Below are 10,017 nucleotides of genomic sequence, written 5' to 3'. Positions count from 1 at the left end.
CCATGCGCTGATAATCGTGGTGGTCAGCCATATATAAAATATGCGACACGCCCGAGCAGGTGCGGTACGCCGTGCACGCACTGCCGATGAACTTCACTTGTAAAGGAACTCATCTTGGCTCTAAACGTTGGATAGTGCACGTCGCTTCCCCTCAAGTGAATGACACTATTCCAGCCGACATTATTTTAGTTTCAACGAAAAATGTGGCCGACACTTGCGTCGACCATGGAAGCGAGGAGCTGGCGCTGAATGCATGCAGCTACGCGGTCGCTCGGCGGACTGCGCCCCGGAGGAAATGTCGTTTATGTTGGACGCCACTCGCGCGACGTACGTGACTCGTGAATTGGGCTGTGCACGCTGGAGACGCGGCTCGCCGTTCGTCGTTCTCAGGCGCGCAGTGCACAGGCAGGAATATGATGCTAACATGGACTGGATCTTATATGCGGCAGCACTTATCGCAGAAATATTTGTGGCGTTCTGTTACGTCTCCATCAGTGGCTATATTTTTGAGAACTTCTAGATTCACGCTGATATAGCGGTCCCGCCGCGCTATTTAAATCACCTCATACTCATCTCAAAGCCGAGATTGCGCTAAAATCACACTGGATGATGCTATATTTTTCACATAAGTTTACTGAAACATTTTCTGGAAGCCCGAGTCCATGCAATGTGCTAAGTATTGGTCACTGGTGCGAAAGGCACTTTCATGGGCATGCAGTGCCTAACTGTGTACAAGCCTCACCTTTTGATAAATTTTTGACAAATCTCGCCGTGATTAATACGGCTGAACACGCAAACATTTACGAGCTACATCCACACAGCTGTATTTGCATGCGCACAGCGACTGGGGAATGTTAGTTTGTTGTGCTAGAGTGCATGGGATAGCCTCTGGAGTGTTTTACGTATACACGCACTTATTTTTTATGTGCGGATTACTGAGAGGCGTTGCGTACAGCAGAAATCCAGAACATAGTACAGTGGTGCATTAATGGAAAATGAATTTGACACCATCGAGTAATAGGTTCTAGTGTTGCAGAGCTATGCGCAGATTTTTTTTATTGCGCACATACAAAGTGGTTGCGCCTCACTGTGGCAGTCGTTGCGAGGAACTGAAACTGCTAAAAATTATGGCATATTATCGTAAGAAAGTTAACGTAGAGTGGCCATTTGTCGAACATGAGGGTGTTTAACGAATTCTGAACTTTTTTAGCCAATGCGGCGATGTTATTACGAGGTACACCCACTGGCGTGCGCACTTCGCGCTGGCACATATGTACGTTCCAGAGGGTGGTAAGTTAATTATGCAAATATTGTTTTCCAGACTTAGACATTGCCTACCGCGGATTTAGGAGAAAAGGGTGAACGGTTTTGCGAAATCTAGAACACCTCGTGAAAGCTCTACTGCCCGCACTTGATATCGACAGCATGCCGTTACTAATAGTAGAACATTAAATTAGATATATACATTTCACAGCAAACGATTCGAGCATTTGGAAGCATTTCGTTTTTCATCATTACTAGTCTACTTTATGTCCACTTGAGGACGAAGGTCTCTTCACTGATCCCGCATTGATCCTATCCATCGTCTTCATTACTATTTTTGTGTGTTTGTGGCATGCACAAGAACGAAGAAAGCAGTCGGGTTGCGGTATATCCCTAATGCGGACTCCCTTGAAGTCAAGTGGCACGCCGTGTAGGGGTTGATTGTTGGCTAACAGAGTTTTAACATTGTGTACGCAGACGTTGCGTTGGCTGGGCACCTACGCTATACTGAATTCGGAAAGTAACGTGCGTATACCAGTGTTTAGTCTTTGACAGATGCGCAGTGGCAAGAAACACAAGAAATTGTGTACACGAAGCGCTGGGTACCGTATGCTAATACTGCTTAATTTTAACCACTTGGGATTTTTTTAACGTGAAACGATTACATCACATAGGAGCGTTTCTGCGCTCAATTGCCCCTTGATGGGTACCTAGATTAACCATTAATAGTAAGCTTGGAAACTATAAGCATGCAGTGTGTTTAGACATGCGTATAAAAATTCACATCTTTTTTATTTTTCTGTAGCCGCGGTTAAAGCATGGACGCACCGCGTTGCCCCCAAATGTACCGTTCAGCGGAATCATTTCAGTTGAGAATGACTTGACGGACCATACCAGCTTCATAGTTCAACAGTACCTGCTGTGTCTAGCGTGTATAAGCATGCGAGAAACAGGTACTGCTCACGTGTAAAAATAAGTATTTATTGTAAAAAAAATACAAACAGCGCTAAAAGCAATGCTCAGCGCTCAAGGAAACGATAAACGTACCAGGCAATGTTTTTTAAGACAAATATATTCTGGTGCTTAACGAATACCTTTGATCTTTTCATATGTCTTCAGCAGCTTCTCGCCGGCAAAACACCTGGGAAACAACTGGGTTCATTATACTCTGCACAAGACGAAGTATTGAGCATACCCAGTTGGGTATGTGAAGTACTTAATATAGTACATCGTCAAGCACCAAATAAGAGCTTTCTCTAGAAGTGCGCCAACCGAAAGTTTCACATTCCCTTGCACTTGATCGTAGAACGCCTTGTCGTCGTACTGCCTCCAAATTCTGTGGTCAGGCGATGGGCGGGCTGCCGGCATGTCATCCTGACAGAAAAAAAAAATAAAAGCAGAGCACACATGCGACGTTATGTTCTTAGATCACCTGGTGTTTTCGCCCATCACACAAAAACATCTACCTGGTAAACGGACGTTTTCAATCTGTTATACACCTTGTCGAATTTTGTGTAGACAGCGTCACAGAAGTTACAAATATGAAAGTGTTTTCAGAAGTTGCTAATGAAGCTTTCTAATAGTGTTTTAACCATAAACTTACTACAGTTAGGAGAGAAAGCTTAGCATGATTTCCTCAGAAATACTCATCGATCTCCACGAAATACATGCGGGCATTGCACATCTGACCGAGTATGACTTTGACCTTGTTGAACTTCTCCATGAAACTTCCAGTTTTTCTTAAAAGTGAAGCTGTTTCGAATGTCGGCTGCAAGTGAAAACCACAGCACAGCCGCAATTTGATGAGAATCACGTAAAAGGAAAGCAGTTTAACAATAGACTCACGATTCATGCGTTAAGTAAATAAAGTGGCAGGCAAGCTTGGCTTGAAATTTGGTTGCACAATATTGCACAATATTGCAAACGAATTTTCTTCAATACTAGTTGAATGCCAGTCACGGCGAATATTTAAATGGTAGCAGCCAATGCACGATTAAAAATTAATTCACTGCGGCGGGTCAATGCTTGGCTGCGGCGGCGATATTTAGATGGGTGTGAAACGGAAAAAAAATAAAATGTATAAAAAACACAGAAAGAAAGATCGTATGCTCAGTTACGGCATTGTAAATAACACCACGTCTGGTGTTGCTGCGGCTGCTGCTGGAGACCCTGCAAGGTGTGAGCTCCTGACCAGTTGCTCGATAAAACTGCGCCTGGCTCTTGTGTCGGAAGGTCTTGCCACCTGCAAACGTATTAAAATTCTGTGTATACTATCACGAGGATGAACAACAATTATATCCCTTATTACGACTACTGTATGCACTTCACTTCTCTGTAATAACATTAACAATGAGCAATCCAACATAAACAATAAGCTGCCAACGAAAACGACACTACTTTTATACAACCACGGTTATATATCGCTGTTGCATCGCATGAAATGATGGATAAGAGAACAAAAATGCCATCAACTAGTTAACGTCTGAATTACATATGACGCATTAGTTTACCTTCATCGAGATCTGTAGTTTGCACAGGCACCACAGCCGGTGCATGATGCACTGATGTACTTGCCCACACTTGACTTGGCACTGCATAAGACCAATGGGCAAATGTGACCGAAAACCACGGAAATCAGCATAGGCGTGCGCAGGGGGGGGCCAAGGGGGCGAGAAGGGGGGGCGCAAAGTCAGCCCTATACATTGTAGGGGGGGCGAGAAGAGGGGCGCAAAGGCAGCCGCATACATTGACATAATAGGGAGGGGGGCGCTGCGACGAACCTTCGCCCCCCCCTGAAGGGGAACCCTGCGCACGCTTATGGAAATCAGTGAAGGGACACAGCAGATACGCACATGTATTCACGAACATGAATGAGGCTGTCTTTTAAACATGTTAGAAATTAGGCAGCAAAACGCGTTTTAAAGACTGTCGCTATTCAGAAAGTCAAATTGCTGATTTTGCCTCCTAAAAACAAGACATGCCGCGAGTCGTATCTATGAGCGCCTGATCCCATGAAACGGTACTAACGTCTTCGGCACTCGTAAGTGCAGTTTTATTACTTTTTGATTGTGGAAAAGTTTTTCCGCTTCCCAAAGGTAAAAAAAGACATATAAATGCGCAGTATAACGACCTACCATGAAAGCAGATCCTAACATCATTCAACTGCTAGCAAAAATATGCTTGCTTTATTGCCGCATTGTATCATTGACTATAATGCGGAGAACAGTTGCTAGCCGAGGGATAAGAAGCCACGCGAGAGCTAAAAGTATACAGCTTGTCAAGCAACACGAAGTGATTAACTGATTATCTCACTGACACCTGTCAAGAGCGACGAAATTGTCTGAACTGTATGAGAGTTCATAATAAATGCGACCAGCACGACAACACGCGCGCGACTATAGAGACGGATGACGATTACAACAAAGTACTCGTATACTCGCATAGTTACTCGTAAGCATACTCGTATAGTTATTTCAAAAGCCGTCAAAAGAATATTCTGGCAGTTCTATACGTCATTCATATATATCAGCGCAAGCGTGCAACAATGTGAACGCTAACAGCACGAACATGTATGTGAAGAAAGAAGAACACTCACCCAGGCGGGTATGATGCGCCGGGCTGTGTCCGCAGTGAGCGCACCAGCTAGACAGAAATGGCGCGAGAGCGTCGTGTAATCCTGCGTCAACAGCTTGCGTGTAGCCATTTCACGTGCAAGGGGATGTCGCTATGTGTTCGCAACACCCCCTTAATATTGAGATAAGAGAATTTTTCCATGGCGGCCGAGTACCGGTTCACGCGGCGCGCTCAACGAACCACACCAACCTATCAAACACCCGCCGCTGTCGTGGAATGCGCTAAAACTAACCCATTTCGCGCCAAAAACGCAGCCCCCTTCCCATCGCGCAATATCCACAATATCTTCGAACTCTCGTTTTCACCTCCTTCCTTTCTTTTCTCGGCGCAAAAAGAAGCGGAGTGCAACGGAGAGCTTAGCGGCCCCTATTCTCTTTCACGCGCGCAAGAGAGAGTGCGTAGTTAGCTCCATGCGTATACCTCCTCGCAGCATTGCTCGCCTTTGCGGCTGACGCTGTCGGCGCACGCGCATACACCGACGCTTGCGCCGACAAGTTATAACACGCGGGAGCATACGTTCAGCTGTAGCCAGGATTCTCGTTTACGCGGCCCCACCGACGCGCCACTGAGACTGCAGGCCGTCTATAAGGCGGCGGTGAAGGGTGCACGTTTTTTATATACACTTGTCACGGCTAACTCCTTTTCGAAGGCCTACTATAGCCGGGAGTTTTCCTGAGTTTTGAAGCGTCCCGCCTAAAGGGCATGCGTTAGCCAGGACTTGATTAAGAGTGTACAGTAGCTTTCGTTATAACAAGAAGTAAACGGTCGTTAGTTCGCTACCTGTGTAGTGCGGGCCTCGCTTTGTGCTGGAACCGTTACCATGTTGGGTTCTTGCAAAATAGTGCGTTTATTCGAAGCAATCTGTCGCCTCCGCCGCCGTACGATCAGCACGCCTGACTGTTTCCAAAACGCCCCCGCGGCTACAACGTTGTTAACGCGACGCGTCCACGTCGCGTGCTTGGAAATTATGGTTTGGATGCGTAATGTCAACGAAACACATACCACGCGAGGTGGTTCTGTCTCATTTTTCTTAAGTGTGATTCTTTTTTGTCCGTTCCAGCGAATACGGAGAAAACACAATCGGTCATTTTTCGCTGGCTTGGAGCAGTCTCTTGTGGTTGCTTGATGGTGACTTTGCAAAAGGACGTCGCATAGCTGACGAACTTGCATAACATGGACCGCTCAAACGACGTCTCTAGTTCTCTCATACTCTGAGTCCTGGGTCATAGGAACGGAACAAATTTTATCAAGGAAGTCACTGGTGATCATTGTCCCGGACTATTGACTAAAAAAAAAAAATGCAAGCAGACAGAGGCCAAAGATGACACAAAATGAATCTCCTTGTGTTTTCTTTTTTGTCTCTTTATCCTGGTAAACACGGCTCTGCTGGACATACTACAGTGAGGAGCGTGAAACGAACGAGACGCCAGGGGCGTAGCCAGAAATTTTTTTCGGGGGGGGTTCAACCATACTTTTTGTATGTTCGTGCGTGCGTTTGTATGTGTGCGTGCCTATATACGCAAGCAAAACTGAAAAATTTCGGGGGGGGGGTTTGAACCCCCCAACCCCCCCCCCCCCCCTTGGCTACGCCCCTGCGAGACGCCGCATAGAAGTCACCTTCATCGCCGGTGCAATCTGCCTCATTTAATAAAATAGTCACCACGAAAACTCGACTGATCGATTTTGATGGTTCTGAGAGCCAAGAACACGCGAAATGACGCCATAAGTGATGACGGCTCATTTACCTTTTATCTAAGCGATGTTGGTTCATTCGGCTATTTTATGATTAACGGTATAGTCTGTACCACAGCGGTTTTCTGGAACGTGTATACTTTGGAGGCGGAAGTGAGAGACAAGTACACCTTGCAGAAGTCCAAGGGACCTGCTTGTACCAGATGTGACGACACTGCATAGGCTGGTACTCGGTGTTGAATCGGATGATATTACACAACGGCGAGGATATATGGAGCAATTAATTAAAACTAATGCGAGGTGAACGTCATGCGAACAATGACAGAGGGGGAAAAGTGCCCTTGCTGAGTGGCCGTGTAACGTATTGCGCTAGCTCAATTCGTGCTCCACATTGGACGCCAGGAACTGCTGTATGAGTACAACTATTATGTTAGCTCCTTGTAGGCGCCTATCACGACCTATTCTCGGAGGCGACGTCCAGAACGCTGCGCGCGAAGATGCGCTTGAGGGTCTTAAGTAGCCAGATCCCGTTCTCGAGAAGGCTTGTATTCCTGGACACTGTTGTCGCTGAGTGAATCGCACCGAAGGCCGAACACCGACGGCCGTTGCCGCAAGTGCCACTCAGCACCCTGTACACCTCTAAGAGCACTTCCCTTACAAAAATAGATATAGATAGTCTATAGACTGTCTAAACCAATTTTTAGAGAATCTATAGACTGTTTAAATTCCTTTTTTGTAAGGGTTACGCGGTTCCACATACTTTGCAACATAGAAATGCTAACATCATATGCCCCCGGAGAGCCGTGCACTGAATTCGCGTACTGTCTGCAGAGCTGCCCATTTATTTTTTTGTTTGCACGCGACCATCGTAGCACAAGTGACGGAACACTTCAGGCTGCATAATATTGACGTAACTATAATCTTGAAAACTGTATGTTGTACTTTCGACCCATTCGAAAGCTAAGGTGCAGGCGGCGCCTTATTTGTGCGCCGACATCTTACATTACTCTAATAAAAGTAGATGTATGTAAAGTTTGAGAATAAGGTGAGAAATAACGGTCTTGTTAGAGAGGGCGCGCGGGAAGGCGCTTGTGGACATTGTATTTTTGGAAACATGGCATTGTCACGCCGCACTGTTACGCAACAAAAAGTGAATTGTTCAATTATACTAAAGAATTTTCAGATGTAATGATTTTAAGCCAGATGACGTGGATACGTTACAATGCATTTCCTATACTTGCGAAAATGATGGTAATTTATACGGCACGGAGATTCGATAAGAATGCGTCATGGCGCTTGATGTAATATACGATTTAATAAGGTTATTTCACCCAGTCGTGCATTATTCGTCTATGACGGTCGCATACCTTACCTGACGGCACCACTCTACTAAGTAGAGTGTGCGTTTCGCAGCTACAACCGGTAAGCAAGCGCGCGAACCGCGCGTGTTATACATATAACGCACGCCCAAGCACCCACCGCTGAACTAACAAAGAAACTCACGCAAGCATGAACGCAAACACGGAAGGCGCGACAACATAAACACCACACTCACGTGCATCGGAGGCGTCTGTCGTGCAGGCGAGTAGGGTGAGAAGAAGGGCTAGATTTAATCCGAAAATCCGTTATCCGAGGGACGAGCCGCCTTAGGCGGTGATCACAGTGGCCTCCCATGGCTACGTAGCCGTCATGCCACGGTTCCCGACAAGCAAACACCGGGGGCGAATGATTACTCCTAGCGTAGCATCGTAATCCAGCGGCGTTCGCTTAGAGTAGCCACTGTCGGTCGTTCTCCGCTCTCAGTCCCCTCGACGGGCACGAAGAAAAAGCAGGAACGTCGTCGCCCGAGACCATCCGTGCACCGTACACACCACGCACCACTACGACGCTCGACGCACGCAGAGAAGAACGAGGAGCGACCGTGTGTTCGCGCGAACATGCCGCGCCCGTACGAGCCGCACGGAGTCAACCTCCTCTGCGATGCGACGTGAACGTACCGCGCGGTCTCCGCCGGGGAGCAGAGCGAGGCAGCACGCTCGTTCGGCTGCTGTTGCTGGTGCTGCTGCCCTGGCTGCTGCCGCCGTATAACGATGCCAGCGCCGCCGTGAGTAGTGCGGCTGCTGCTGGCGTTTGTACGGAGCTGTGAGGAGAGAAGACCTGGAGTGGACGTTCATGCAACTCTCGCACGGAGGAGTAAGGTTAAAGTGTATACAGTGTAGCGACCGCGGTCTAGCTCATGTGTGAAATGTTTGAACAGAGAATGCCTTGGCAGGTCTTTCTGTCGACGAGGCCCTCTTGGACGCCCACGTGCTGTCCTGTTTATTAAATTGTGGAAACCACCACGTGTCACTTGCGAGAAATGACCTTAAGGCATAAGTATCGTGCTCACTATCCTAACAATAATTAATGTGACAATGTGCGGCTCTGGGCTGTCTGCAAGGGTACGTTTATCTACGGCAATTGGTAAGAGGAGAGGCATACGCAGAAAAATTAAAAAAAAAAATGGTTGAGGCGCATACTAAACGTCAGCAATTGCTATATAATGACGGGGAGCTTACGACTTTTTTTCAAAAGAAATGATTTTGCTATCTATGGAATTTTACCTCTTCTAAAATGTAGGCCGGTAACTTGAAATAAACTTGAGGAGTTAAGGAACGCCCAATCAGCGATTTAACAAAAAAAAATGAGAGAAAGAAAGAGCGGCATGAAAAACTTAGGCAGATCCCACGCTCGTGCGCATCGGCTTCATGCGACGCAGTCGGCGAGTACTTCTGTGCAGTACTTTATGGTTTTGAGCCAAGCGTTACGAGGTGGATCGACGTTCTTTTGTAAGTGTAGTAGCTGTGTGCACATCGTGGGCTTACCAGGCACGTCGACAACACTGGCGTTTAAAAGATAACTTATGGTGCGACGTAACGCCAGCCCTCACGTTAGACTACATACGTCAGCATTACCGAAAATGAGTGCACTTTATGTTGCAATCGTGTGAATATCACACGCAACTTTCGTTAATGTATTCCACCGGGGTCGAGCAATGCTTCAATATAGCTCGCTGAATCATAGGAATACAAATGTAATGTTTATTAGACTGCTATAAAGGCGGAGCCAACACTGGAACCACAGGCGTTAATCTGATATGACGCCTGTATCGTAGGAGTACATATGTAGTGTTTATTGCTTTCTTGTAAAATTAGATGGCCAGCACCACAACACAATTGACGTTGCAGCGACATTGCGCCTGCATAGGCTGTTTTTCCAAACCTGTTTTTAGACCAGGGTTCGATTCCTGCTGGGATGTGTTGGGACTCTGGGTCCTGCGGGTCTCATCATTGGTAGCTGGCCCCCGTCATCGGACCCTTCGTCCCGCCAATTCAGAGAGGAGGCGCTCATACGAACGACAGAGATTTATTTACATGGTAGAAATGATCA

General features: G+C 46.8%; 1 protein-coding gene across 1 annotated transcript in view; it reads right to left on the bottom strand.

Annotated features, from left to right (window-relative positions):
- LOC119394233 (roundabout homolog 1) overlaps positions 1–8,761 on the bottom strand; it is a 200,194-nt gene extending 191,433 nt beyond the window's left edge. The window contains exon 1 of the mRNA XM_037661520.2: positions 8,144–8,761. The gene's annotated coding sequence lies outside the window, so the exon portion shown is untranslated. The remainder of the gene's footprint in view (positions 1–8,143) is intronic.
- Positions 8,762–10,017: the final 1,256 nt, after the last annotated feature.

The sequence above is a fragment of the Rhipicephalus sanguineus genome, chromosome 5, assembly GCF_013339695.2.
Source record: "Rhipicephalus sanguineus isolate Rsan-2018 chromosome 5, BIME_Rsan_1.4, whole genome shotgun sequence".
NCBI classification, from domain to species: Eukaryota; Metazoa; Arthropoda; class Arachnida; order Ixodida; family Ixodidae; genus Rhipicephalus; species Rhipicephalus sanguineus.
The sequence above is the reverse complement of the archived record's forward strand: the minus strand, read 5'-3'. Positions and strand labels throughout refer to the sequence as shown.